At 42.9% G+C, this 13,601-nt stretch overlaps 1 protein-coding gene across 4 annotated transcripts in view; it reads left to right on the top strand.

Moving 5' to 3' along the window:
* Positions 1 to 13,601, top strand: part of ptp4a3a (protein tyrosine phosphatase 4A3a) — a 140,661-nt gene that overhangs the window by 55,899 nt on the left and 71,161 nt on the right. The gene's annotated exons all lie outside the window — the stretch shown is intronic.

Raw genomic sequence — 13,601 nt, 5'->3', positions numbered from 1 at the left:
GTGATTTGAAAAAGGCAGCCTGATATAGTTTCAAACCAGTTATCAAGACTCTGAATTTAAATAACTTGTTAAATGGAAAAGGAGCTGCTATCTAAAAGTATGTTTGAACAAATTCCATAAGATGTTTGTATTTTGATAGAATGGCTTGGCTCCTCCCTTGGACAACTGCTCAACAACAGCCAGCCTAATTGTTGTGACAAATGCTAAGTTAAACTGTTATATGATATTTGAGTGAAGCTGGTTGTTAACCCCTTGTGTACCGACACAATTAAAGAAGCAATATTCACAGAATCACAGAAACCCCACAGTGCAGATAGAGGCCATTTCGGCCCATTGAGCCTGCACCGACACACATCCCACCCTATCCCCGTAACCCCACGTATTTAATCCCCCTAACACTAAGGGTCAATTTATCATAGCCAATCAACCTAACCCGCACATCTTTGGACTGTGGGAGGAAACCGGAGCACCCGGAGGAAACCCACGCAAACACGGGGAGAATGTGCAAACTCCACACAGTCACCCGAGGCCGGATTCGAACCCGGGTCCCTGGCGCTGTGAGGCAACAGTGCTAACCACTATGCCACTGTGCTGAATCATGGATTAAAGATCGCTAGACTGATTCCTGGGATGAGGGGATTGTCCCATGAGATTTATTAGACTAGGCCTTTATTCCCTAGAGTTTAGAAGACTGAAAGGTGATCTCATTGAAACATATAAAATCCATAAAGGGCTTGGCAGGGTGGATGCTGCGAGGATGTTTCCTCTGGTGGGGAAGTCTAGAACTAGAGTTCACAGTCTCCGAATAAGGGGTCGGCCATTTAGGACTGATGAGGAAAAATGTCTTCACTCAGAGGGTTGTGAATCTTTGGAATTCTCTACCCCAGAGAGCTGTGGATGCTGAATCATAATATATTCATGACCGCGATCGATAGATTTTTGGCTATCAAGGGATATGAGGATAGTGCGGGAAGGTGGAGTTGAGGTAAAAGATCAGCCATGATCTTATTAAATGGCAGAGCAGGCTTGAAGGGCCGAATGGCCTACTCCTGCTCCTATTTCTTATGTTCTTAAAATGCTTCATTATTTGTCACAAACAAAAATGGTCTTCATTATTATAATCTGTTCTTTAACTATGTTTATTTTTTTTCTTGAAGTCCAGAAAACATGCATGTTGGTAGGTATATACCAGATTGGAAGAAAGCACATGTTATTTAGCAGCAATAGTGAGAAGGGGGAGTTGGTTGGTTCTTGGAAAATAAAGTTCACAGTGACTAATGATTAGAAAATTCCTCTCTTGGACTCCAGGATGGTAAATAATAAATTAATGAATTTTGTTTTGCTTCTAAGCAGCAATATTCCATCAGTAATGTTTACATCTCTTGGGAAGTGGAAAGGGGTGCATTTACAAATGGCATCCTCTTGATGGCCAGTATTTTTGTGGTCTAAAATTTACCTTCTTGAAAAATATATTTTACCTAAGATAATTGTAGTGTATGTACCTTTTTAAGAGAGAACTACTTTTTACAGCTCCTGTATACTGTAGTACCGGCAGTGACCTCACCTGTATATAAGCCTTGAGCATGCCTCTGTACCCCCAGTCTTGAGACTACCCTACTCCAGTAAATACCTGTTGATTGTTAAGTTACAGCATCCGTGTGGTTATTGGAAAACATCATACTCTCAGAACCACGGATCTAACAATAATGTTGGTGGTTTGCTTGTTTTCTGAAGATATCATATGCCAGAAATAGCAAGCAAGTTCTTGAAATAAAGAATTGGTAAATCATTTATGCACTGCAGCTGTAAGAACACATTTTATGTTTTTTGAAAAGAACTGTTTTAGAATTTGAAATATAAATAAGAGGTGATAGGTGTTGAAACACTATCTGTTTCTATTCCTTTGTGTCTTTTCCTTCTCGCACTCTCTGCTTGACTTGTTTTCTGAAAATACTAACTTTTTATGTAAAACATCAGCTGAAAGATAATTGAAATATTGTGCTACATGCAGACACAATTTCATTTTTCCACTGAGAAAATTAAAGAAGATTGTTGTAAAATTAGGGGATGAACAAAAGCAAGCAAAGGTTAAACAACCAGTATTGACGCAGAAATTTTCTTGAGCTTATCTCCTTTTATTTGTAAGCATTCATGAGTGGTTGATTTCCTAAGTCCTCAGTAGTTTTGCAGCAGTAATTTTCTTCCCACTTTCCTTGCTTTGATTCATACATTCCCCACCTCTTCAGGTCTGATTTGCTGCTGTTTTATGTCAGACGGTCAACAAAGTGTGACACAATGTAAGTGTTACACTTGAGTTGTTTTATTGATGGATTAAAAACATGGAGAATTGTGTAGCAATAAATATCTCCCAAGTTTGAAGAATACAGGAAACTCTTTGGTATCCGGCACCGACGGGACCGGGATGTTGCCGGTTGATTTAAAAATTCCAGGTGACGGAGAGGGTTTATCTACCGAGGCTATTTTTTAACAAACACAAATTTAAAAATCAAGAAGTGTGCAGTATACAGTAATTGGGTACTCGCCTACACCGCAGGAGAGTCAGACTCCTGTTCTTGAGGTGTTCGGACTTCCGACAGCGCCAAGAAGCCGAGTAGTGGCAGTTTGGAGAACTACCCCCACTGACTAACTCGGCCACCGCGGGAGACTCGGACTCGGCAACATTTCCGGTTATTGAGGTGTTTTCGGAGTATAAATTTTGCCGGTTAATAGAGAATTCTGGATATTTAGGTGCCGTTTTAAATAAGAGTTTCCTGTATACCAAAATTGGAGGCGCAGCAAATAATGCCAAACAGTGTAACCAGTTTAAGAAGGATTTGGGTCTGGGTAACTGAAATTGCAGTGCAATACAGATAGCTGTAAAATGATTAGTGTGTGGGTCGGGGGAAGGAATCAACCTGAGTATTTTAAGTATAATCGTATGTTTGCTGCCCAGGAAAGAGATCGAGCAGTTATAGTGGATCTATAAAACTGTCAATACAGTGCTTGGCTCCTGTTTTTTAAAAAAAAAACAAGTCCCGAGATGAATTCAGATGGATAGAGTACAAGTCTACTGTTGCTTTGGAGAGCATTGGTTATGTTCCCATCTAGAGTACTATGTGCGTTTCTGGTCGCCTAATCATAGGAGTGAGGTTGCCCTTGAGAGATTGCAGAGGTGGGCAACCAAGATTATTCTGCATACTGGGCACTTAAGTTATGAGGAAAGGTTAAAGAGGTTAGGATTATTTTACTTGGCGAAGACAACCTTGGGGTAATCTAATTGAAGTTTTCAGGATTATAAAGGGAATTTACAAAATTACAATTCAGCTCCAACCCTACTACCCACTTTGTGTTGGATACTGTGTCTCGTTGAGAAGTCAGTTAATAATACAATTTAGTATATTATTCCAAAGTATTGAGGCTTATGTTAATGTAAAGGACACTTGCGACTACATAATCTCAGAATAAGGGGTCGCCCATTTAAGATGGAGATGAGGAGGAATTTCTTCTGAGGGTCGTGAATCTTTGGAATTCTTTACCCCAGAGAGATGTGGAAGTTGAGTCATTGAATATATTCAAGGCTGAGATAGACCGATTTTTCAACTACAGGGGAGTCGAGGGTTATGGGGAGCGAGCAGGAAAGTGTAGTTGAGGCCAAAATCGAATCGGCCATGATCTTACTGAATGGCGGAGCAGGCTCGAGGGGCTGAATCTCCTGCTCCTATTTATGTTCGTATTGTAAATTTCAATACATGATGGGCACCAGGACCCTGCAGCTACTGTGTTGGAGTGCTGCGTTCTTCTGATTGATAACTGTAGGACCAATCAAACATGCTGACCTACAGTGACAGCAGTGTGACTTCTGGGGCCAAAGCTTCGTATCCTGTGACCACATAGAGGACTTCTAAATAACAACAACAAAATAATGTCTGGGAGCTAAGAAATGTGCCATCTAAAGAGTTGAGCAGAAGAGAACTGGAGAAGATAGAATTCCGGAATAAGCAGTAAAGCTGGGAAACAGTCTGTAGAGGAGTGGAGAGATCCAAGCTTGAGAGGTACTGTCGCAAAATAGTCTACTGTGAGTCTTGAATTCAAACAAGTCAAAGGAAGTGAAATTGAGGAGTGACTGAAGCACAAGGGAAGAAAGTAGCGACAAAGGAGGGGGGGCGGGGGGAGATCATAAAAATCTATGAAGCAAGTTGCTCAAGTTTCACACCAACACTGTACCTTATTACTAAGTATTACACTGAAGATATTTTCTTTTATAACTCTAAACATCCTTTGTGTATATTGGTAATTTAGTGCTAAGGATCAAAGGCTCTTGTGGTGTACAGAACTGTTTTTGCATTAGCTCCTCAATGAAAGGCTTGGAGATCGGGAAAGAGAGCATTGAAACAGCAGTGATTCGGGCTTGTGTTGCCATTGTGGACATGAGCTCCGAACACCAGTACGTCAAGCATGCATCAGGTTATCTATCCAGTGTGGTGTGGGATGCCCAGGGTGAACACATTTGCCAAGTCAAAGGGCCCCAAATACCCTGACATAAGCAACTGCTTTTGAAACACTGATCTATGCATCACCCAACCTTTGTATTTTTATGAATTTGCATATTTGCTACCATACTATTGTATACTGATGAAATATTTTCTACAATAAGGTTTTCCTTTGGGCATGTTATCATTCTGAAGTTGGGTCACTTGGAAAGTCAGTATTTGCAGGTGGTCCCCAGACGGAGTAGCTTGAAGTTCTGCGGTGATGGAGTGTCTTTGAAAAGTACTAAAGAATGCAAAGTTTAAAGGCGAAACATAGGAACTTGCATGGATCCTATAGTTTTATGTCCATGCCTCTAATATTACTTTTATGCTACAAGTCTACCTCCAACAGCAAGCGTGCAGTTTGAAGCATTCTGTGGTATAAGTATGTTCTCTTTGGTCAGCTGCTGCATTTGCCTACATTACAATAGTGACTACATTTCAAAGGTAATTCATTGGCTGTCCAGTGCTTTGGAACATCCTGAGGACATGAAAAATACCATATAAATGGAAGTTTGTTGTTCTTATTTGGACATGAATAAGCTAATGGTCTTGGTGTAATTTTGGAGTGTATATAGAAAAGTCATGCATTCCTGAATAATGCACAACTCTCAATGCTCGTGTATGTTGAGTGTGGTCATGTGTAGCTGGCAAATATAGTGCTTTTGTATTTTATCTGTTGCTTTTCAATTTTTTCAGTTTCTAACTGTAAAGTGCAGTCATTGCCTATTTATGAACTCCATTTGTAATTTTACAGTGAACCCAGGAAGTTTCCTCAAAGTGCAAATGCCAGCACCAAGAACATCTTACCATTGCTTTTTATTTCGAGTGGAAACTGTCCCTCCCTGTTAACAGGTGGGAAACCACACAGCAGAATTAAGTCATCGTATCAGTCGGGTGTGGTAACGGAAGACGAGAAAGAGGCAAGCCTGCCAAGGGAAAAATGAAAGACAGACTTCGATAGATGAACACGTACACAGATGAGGCATAGAGATAGATGAGTCTTGTAACATACTCTTTATATAATTTATTTGTATGCATGTACTATATTGTACACTGTAAAATTATCTTATAGTCAAGTAATTGAGCACTGAAAGGAAAGGAATTATGCTGAATCTGCCCTGTTTTATATTGAAGCAGATATGGCAACATTGGGGTATTGCACATACATGAGATCCATACGTGTAGGTTCTTGTAAGCTTGACCTTTTTTCACATAACTGTTCTTGCCTTTGAATTCTCTTCCTTTCCCAAAAACATTGATTCCCTTATTGAGGTACAGATGCAGAGTGCAGCTCACGCCATTTACCCAAGTTACCATTATTCCTGTGTGAGCCTCAATACAAGGACCAGCAGACTGATCCTGTCCTCACTGTGCATGTGTGTGTGAGATGAGGGGGTGCCCTCACTAAACCCAATTGTGTGTGTGTGTGTATGTATAAATATATCCATCCATCCATATATAAATATATCCATCTAATTTGAAAATCTCATTTACTGTTAAGAGAACAGATAAGAATATAAGAAATAGGAGCAGGAGTAGGCCATTCCACCCCTCAAGCCATTTCAATAAGATCATGGCTGATCTTCTACCTCAACTTCACTTTCCTGCACTATCCCCATATCCCTTCATTCCCTTAATATTCAAAAATCTATCGATCTCTGTCTTGAACATATTCAATGACTGAGCCTCCACAGCCCTCTGCGGTAGAGAATTCCAAAGATTCACCACCCTCTGAGTGAAGAAATCTCTCCTCATCTCAGTCCTAAATGGCCAAGCCCTTATTCTGAGACTGTGACCCCTGGTTCTAGACTCCCCAGCCAGGGAAAACATCCTCCCTGCATCTACCCTGTCAAGCCCTGTAAGAATTTTGTATGTTTCAATGAGATCACCTCTCATTCATCTATACTCCAGAAAATATAGGCCTAGTCTACTCAATCGCTCCTCATAGGACAATCCTCCCATCCCAGGAATCAGTCTGGTGAACCTTCGTTGCACTCCCTCTATGGCAGGTATATCCTTCCTTAGGTGTGGTCTCACCAGGGCCCTATATAATTGCAGTAAGACATCTTTACTCTTGGACATTATTACAAGAGGATTTGAGTACAACATACCATTTGCTTTCCTAATTGCTTGCTGTACCTGCATGTTAACTTTGTGATTCATGTACAAGGACACCCAGGTCCCTCTGAACACCAACATTTTCCAATCTCTCGCCATTTAAAAAATACTCTGCTTTTCTATTTTTCCAACCAAAGTGGATAGCTTCACATTTCTCTACATTATATTCAGTTTGCCATGTTTTTGCCCACTCACTTACCTTGTCTATATCCCCTTGAAGCCTCTTTGCATCCTCCTCACAACTTACATTCCCACCCAGCTTTGTATCATCAGCAAACTTGGATATATTACATTTAGTCCCCTCATCCAAATATTGATAAAGATTGTGAATAGCTGAGGCCCAAGCAGTGATCCTTGCGGTACCCCACTAGTTATAGCCTGCCAACCCGAAAATAACCCGTTTATTCCTACTATCTAGTTTCTGTCCGTTAACCAATCCTCAATCCATGCTAGTATATTACAACCAATCCTCAATCCATGCTAGTATATTACCCCCAATCTCATGAACCCTAATTTTGTTTAATAACCTCTTGTGTGGCACCTTATCGAATGCCTTCTTAAAATCCAAATACACCACATCCACTGGTTCCCCCTTATCTATTCTGCTAGTTACAACCTCAAAAAACTCTAACAGATTCGTGAAACATGATTTCCCTTTCATAAATCCGTGTTGACTCTGCCCAATCCTATTATTATTTTCGAAGTGCCCTGTTACCACGTCCTTAATAGATTATAGCATTTTCCATACTACTGATGTCAGGCTAACTGGTCTGTAGTTCCTAATTTTCTCTCTCCCTCCTTTCTTAAATAGTGGGGTTACATTTGCTACCTTCCAATCTGTGGGAACCATTCTAGAATCGATGGAATTTTGGAAAATCACAACCAATGCATCCACTAGCACTATAGCCACCTCTTTCAAAACCCTAGGATGTAGATCACCAGGTCCAGGGATTTATCGACTTTCAGTCCCATTAATTTCTCCAGTACTATTTTTTTCACTCATCCTAATTTCTTCCAGTTCCTCATTCTCGCTAGACCCTTGGTTCTCCACTATTTCCGGCAGGTTTTTTGCGACTTCTTCCGTGAAGTATTTGTTTAATTTCTCTGCCATTTCCTGATTCCCCATTATAATTTCTCCTGTCACGGCCTGTAAGGGACCCACATTTACTTTCGCTAATCTTTTCCTTTTTACACACCTATAGAAGCTTTTAAAGTCTGTTTTTATGTCTCTCGCTAGCTTACTCTCCTATTCTATTTTCCCTTTATCAATTTCTTGGTCCTCCTTTGCTGAATTCTAAAATCCTCCCAATCCTCAGGCTTACTACTCTTTTTAGCAACATTATATGCCTCTTCCTTTGATCTAATACTATCTTTAACTTCTCTTGTTAGTCACGGTTGCGCCACTTTACCTGTGGGGTTTTTGTGCGTTAAAGGAATGTATATTTGTTGTAAATTATGTATTAATTCTTTAAATGCTTGCCATTGCTTCTCTACCATCATACCTTTTAATGTAGTTTCCCAATCTACCTTAGCCAACTCTCCCCTCATGCCTACGTAGTTTGCTTTGTTTAGATTTAAGACCCTAGTTTCTGATTTAACTATCACTTTCAAACTCTAAAATTCTATCATATTATGGTCACTCTTCCCTAAAGGCCCCTTTACTACAAGGCTATTAATTAACCCTTTCTGGTTGCACAATACTAGATCTAAAATAGCCTGTTCCCTAGTTGGTTCCTCAAGATACTGATCTAGAAAACTATCTTATATACATTTCATGAATTCGTCCTCCACACTATTACTGCAAATTTGGTTTGCGCAGTCTATATGTAGATTAAAGTCCCCCATGATTACTGTATTACCCTTGTTACATGTGCCTCTAATTTTCTGATTTCTACTCTGCCCTACATTACAACTACTGTTTGGGGACCTATAAACAACTCCCACCAATGTTTTCTGCCCCTTGCTGTTTCTTAGCTCCATCCAAACTGATTCTACTTCTTGATTTTCAGAGCTAAGATCCTTTCTCTCTACTGTCTCTATCCCATCCTTATTATCAGGACTACCCCTCCTCCTTTTCCATTTTGCCTATCTCTTGTAAAAGTTAAGTATCCTGGAATATTTAGTTCCCAACCTTGGCCACATTGCAACCACGTCTCCGTAATGGCTATTAGATCAAACCTATTTTCTATCTGCGCTATTAATTCATCTATCTTGTTGTGAATGCTTCGCACACTCCGATATAGTGCCTTTAGCTTTCTTATTTCTGTTTTTCCCTGATGTCACCTGTCACTGATGCCTTATTACCTTTGTTATACTCTCTCTCCCTTTCTGACCCACTCTGCTTATTTTTACCCAAAACTCTGCTCTAGAGCCTTGACATTTCTCGTTGCTTTTAAATTTTCTCTTTCCTGAATCCAAACCCCCCCTTCATTAGTTTAAAGCCCTTTATACTGCCCTAGTTATTCGGTTCGCCAGGACACTGGTCCCAGCCCGGTTTAAGTGGAGCCCGTCCTAACGGAACAGCTCCCTCTTTCCCCAGTACTGGTGCCAGTGCCCCATGACCGAAACAGATGTAGTAAAACATTGGAGTGCAAAGAGTTGAGAGTTTGAAACTCAGCATTCCTACTAGATCTATGTTGAGAACAAGTGAAGATAACTAGAAAATGCAAGTACAGGTAGACTATCCTTTATCCGAAAACCTCGGGACCAACCGTGTTTCGGTTTTCGGAAAATTTCGGATTTCGGAAGGTATTTTATAAGACTGGGAAATTTGTCAGGGGTCGGGGTCGGTGGGGGGCCGGGGTCGGCGGGGGGGTCGGGGTCGTGCGCACGACTTGCGCTGAACGAAAACACTTTTGGTTTTCAGAGGATTTCGGTTTTCGGAAGTGCGGATAAAGGATACACTATCCCTTCTCCGACAGGGTGGGGGTCGGCCGGGGGTGGGGGGGAGAAAAGAATATCGGACAGGCCACTGTATTGTTGGGTTCACTCTCCCGGTATACCTCCTTCACAACTGCCCGGCTCGGCCTGCAATCTCCTACCCAGGAGGGAACTCGGTGACCCTCTGTCCTGCTCAGCGTAAGTCGTGCGCCACTCTGGTCATGTCGTGCGCACGACTTACGCTGAACGAAAAAACCTTCGGTTTTTAGAGGGTTTCGGTTTTTGGAAGTTCGGATAAAGGGTAGTCTACCTGTACTGTAAGTGGAAGGCACTTAAGAAAGCTTGACCCAACTTGCCATTTGTGCAACTTCATTGTTCGACAAAGCTCATGTCCACACTGTGAGGGAATACTAATTGTCAGGCTGTAGAGAAAGTTTATAGAACAGTTCAAAGCTATTCAAACGGCACGTTAGAGGTTTCTATATTGCACACGAGAACCCACCCTTAAGAGCATCCATGTGGCCAGGCTGTCCATTCTGTAACGGATTATGTCTGGACTAATGCCACAAGATTTGCTCGCAAGTAAGGCAGAAATGTATGCTTTTATCAGCAGTACAAAAATTGTACCTTGACCGGTTAGCATGTTCAAGCTTCACAGACTGCTTCTCCTGCCTGTGAAGCTCTTTAACCATGTAATTATCCAGGGACTTTTCTCTTGCATGGAGAAAATTCAAATGCCGAATTAGCCATTACATGTTGAGCCACAGGAAATCTGTGACTTACTTCTTGGTACTCCACTGCATTTTTAAAAATTACTCATTCTTGGGATATGGGCGTTACTGGTAAGGTGTTTATTGCACATTCCTAGTTGCTGTCTTCTTGAACTGTTGCAGTCTGTTTGTAGCAGTTTTATGCAGCTGAGCGACTGCGTAGGCCATTTCAGAGGGTAATTAAGAGTCAACTATGTTAGTGTGGGACTCGATCACCATATAGGCCAGACTGGGTAAGGACAACAGGTTTCTTTCCCTAAAGGACATTAATGAATCAGTTGGGTTTTTACAACAATTCAACAGCTTCATGGTCACTTTTATTGATTCTGTAATGACCATGATAAAATTCATGAAACACATTTGTGTTGCATTTGCCTCTGTTATGTCAACTCAAAGAAAAAGACTTGCATTTATTCCGTATCACATTTCTTTAAACTATCTTGAAGCACTGAATTACTTTACTCGCGTGCACTGACCCTTAAGTAGGCAAAAGGATGCTCCATTCTCTTAGATCCAACTCTGACATTGTCATTAAACCCGCTGACAAGGGTGGTGCTGTTGTTGTTTGGCGTACTGACCTCTACCTAGCGGAAGCTGAACGCCAACTCTCCGACACCTCCTCCTACCTCCACCTGGACCATGACCCCACTACCGAACATCAAACCACCGTTTCCAAGACTGTCACTGACCTCATCTCCTCTGGAGATCTTCCCCCCCCCGCTGCCACCAACCTCATAGTTCCCCAACCCCGCACAGCCCACTTCTACCTTCTTCCCAAGATCCACAAACAGGACTGCCCTGGTAGACCCATCGTTTCAGCCTGTTCTTGCCCCACGGAACTTATCTCTTCCTATCTTGACTCTATCTTTTCTCCCCTTGTCCAGTCTCTTCCCACCTACATCCGCGACTCTTCGGACGCCCTCCGCCACTTTAACAGTTTCCAGTTTCCTGGCCCCAACCGCTTCCTTTTCACCATGGACGTACAATCCCTCTACACCTCCATCCCCCACCCGCATGACCTGAGGGCACTCCACTTCTTCCTTGAACAGAGGCCCGACCAGTCCCCATCCACCACTACCCTCCTCCGCCTGGCTGAACTTGTTCTCACATTGAACAACTTCTCCTTTAACTCCACTCATTTCCTCCAAATCAAAGGTGTTGCCATGGGTACCCGCATGGGTCCTAGCCTTTTCGTGGGCTATGTGGAACAATCTTTGTTCCAGTCCTACTTGGGTCCCCTCCCTCACCTCTTTCCGATACATTGATGACTGTATCGGTGCCGTTTCCTGCTCTCGCCCCGAACTTGACAATTTCATTCACTTTGCCTCCAATTTCCACCCTTCCCTCACCTTCACATGGTCCATCTCTGACTCTTCCCTTCCCTTCCTCGACTTCTCCGTCTCCATCTCTGGGGATAGGTTATCGACCAATATTCACTACAAGCCCACTGACTCCCACAGCTACCTGGACTACACTTCCTCCCACCCCGCTTCCTGTAAGGACTCTATTCCATTCTCCCAGTTTCTCCGTCTCCGCCGTATCTGCTCCGACGATGCCACCTTCCACACCAGTGCTTCAGACGTGTCTTCCTTTTTCCGCAACCGAGGATTCCCCTCTACCGTGGTTGACACTGCCCTCGACCGTGTCAGTTCTATCTCCCGCACTTCTGCCCTCACCCCTGCCCCTCCCTCCCGGAACCACGATAGGGTTCCCCTTGTCCTCACCTTTCACCCCACCAGCCTCCATTCAACGGATCATCCTCCGGCATTTCCGCTACCTCCAAAGTGATCCCACCACCAAACGTATCTTCCCCTCCCCTCCCCTTTCAGCATTCCGCAGGGATCGCTCCCTCCGCGACACCCTAGTCCACTCCTCTATCACCCCAAACAGCCCTTCCCCTTCACCTGGCACCTTCCCGTGCAAGCGGAGGAGATGTAACACCTGCCCCTATACCTCCCCCCTTCCCACTGTCCAGGGCCCCAAACACCCCTTCCAGGTGAAACAGCGATTTACTTGTACTTCTCGCAATCTAGTATACTGTATTCGCTGCACACGATGCGGTCTCCTCTACATTGGGGAGACCAAATGCAGATTGGGTGACCGCTTTGCGGAACACCTCCGTTCAGTCCGTAAGGGTGACCCCGAGCTTCCAGTCGCCTGTCATTTTAATTCACTGCTCCATTCCCACTTGGACCTCACCGTCCTTGGCCTCTTGTATTGTTCCACGGAAGCTCAACGTAAACTCGAGGAACAGCACCTCATCTTCCAATTAGGCAGTCTGTAGCCTTCCGGACTCTCTATCGAGTTCAACAATTTCAGATCATAAGCTCGGCACCTATTTCATTTTTTCTTGTAATTTTTCCACTCCTTTCCCCCCCCCCCCTTTTTGTTTCTCTCTCACACCTGGCAGCTATCTCTTGCCCTGCCAGTACACTTTACACCTAATCTCAGCCTATTACCATCTCGTCTAGCTTCTAATCTCTTTTTACTTCTTTTGTTTCTTTTATTCTTTTGTCCGATCGCAGCCCTGCCTTCGATCTAGTTTCTTTTCTTTCCAGTTTTGAAGAAGGGTTCGACCCGAAACGTCAACTCAAATTTCTCTCCACGGATGTTGCCTGACCTGCTGAGTTTTTCCAGCATTTTCTGTTGTTGTTTCGGATTTCCAACATCTGCAGTATTTTGCTATCGTAAAAGGATGCTCTTGTAGTCTTTAGGTAAGCATTGACATTTCTCAACTGAGCCACCAGATGGGGTGCAAGAAAAACTGTTGAAGATGGTTTGTGCCTCCGAAGCTTATAACCTGTGAACTAGTCTGAGGATTGCAGCTGTGAAAAAGTCTCTGAACTTGTGTTACATGATCAGTAGAAATAATTTAAAGAATCCAAATGAAGGGTAATACACTTTTAAATGTGTTGCCCATGTTCTGTAAAAAGGCCTAAAAAGGAATATTGATGCCCCTTTACATTCATTGCAGGCTACTGACAATAGCATTGTTGTCTTGGAATGAAATGCCTCCGAGTTGGAGAACCATCCCTATGTAGTTTTTATGCTCTTCCAAGGACGATCGCCACTGGCAACTTTAGCATTTATTTCAATCGCCATCTTTTCTAGCCATGAACAGGCCTGCTTGCAGCTTTCTGTTTTATTGACCCGTAGAGACTACTTCCCGACGTTTGGGAAGCACTGCAACAGAAATGAAAACCTTGATGCACAACTTTCAAACCTCTGCTGATTGAGCCTGTATGATTGGTTGTTGCCACTGGTGCTGTTGAATCCACCACAAGCTGTAGATGAAACCTGT

Source organism: Somniosus microcephalus, chromosome 7 (assembly GCF_052327205.1).
Source record: "Somniosus microcephalus isolate GS21.2 chromosome 7, FLI_Smic_1.0, whole genome shotgun sequence".
Lineage (NCBI taxonomy): Eukaryota > Metazoa > Chordata > Chondrichthyes > Squaliformes > Somniosidae > Somniosus > Somniosus microcephalus.
The sequence above is the reverse complement of the archived record's forward strand: the minus strand, read 5'-3'. Positions and strand labels throughout refer to the sequence as shown.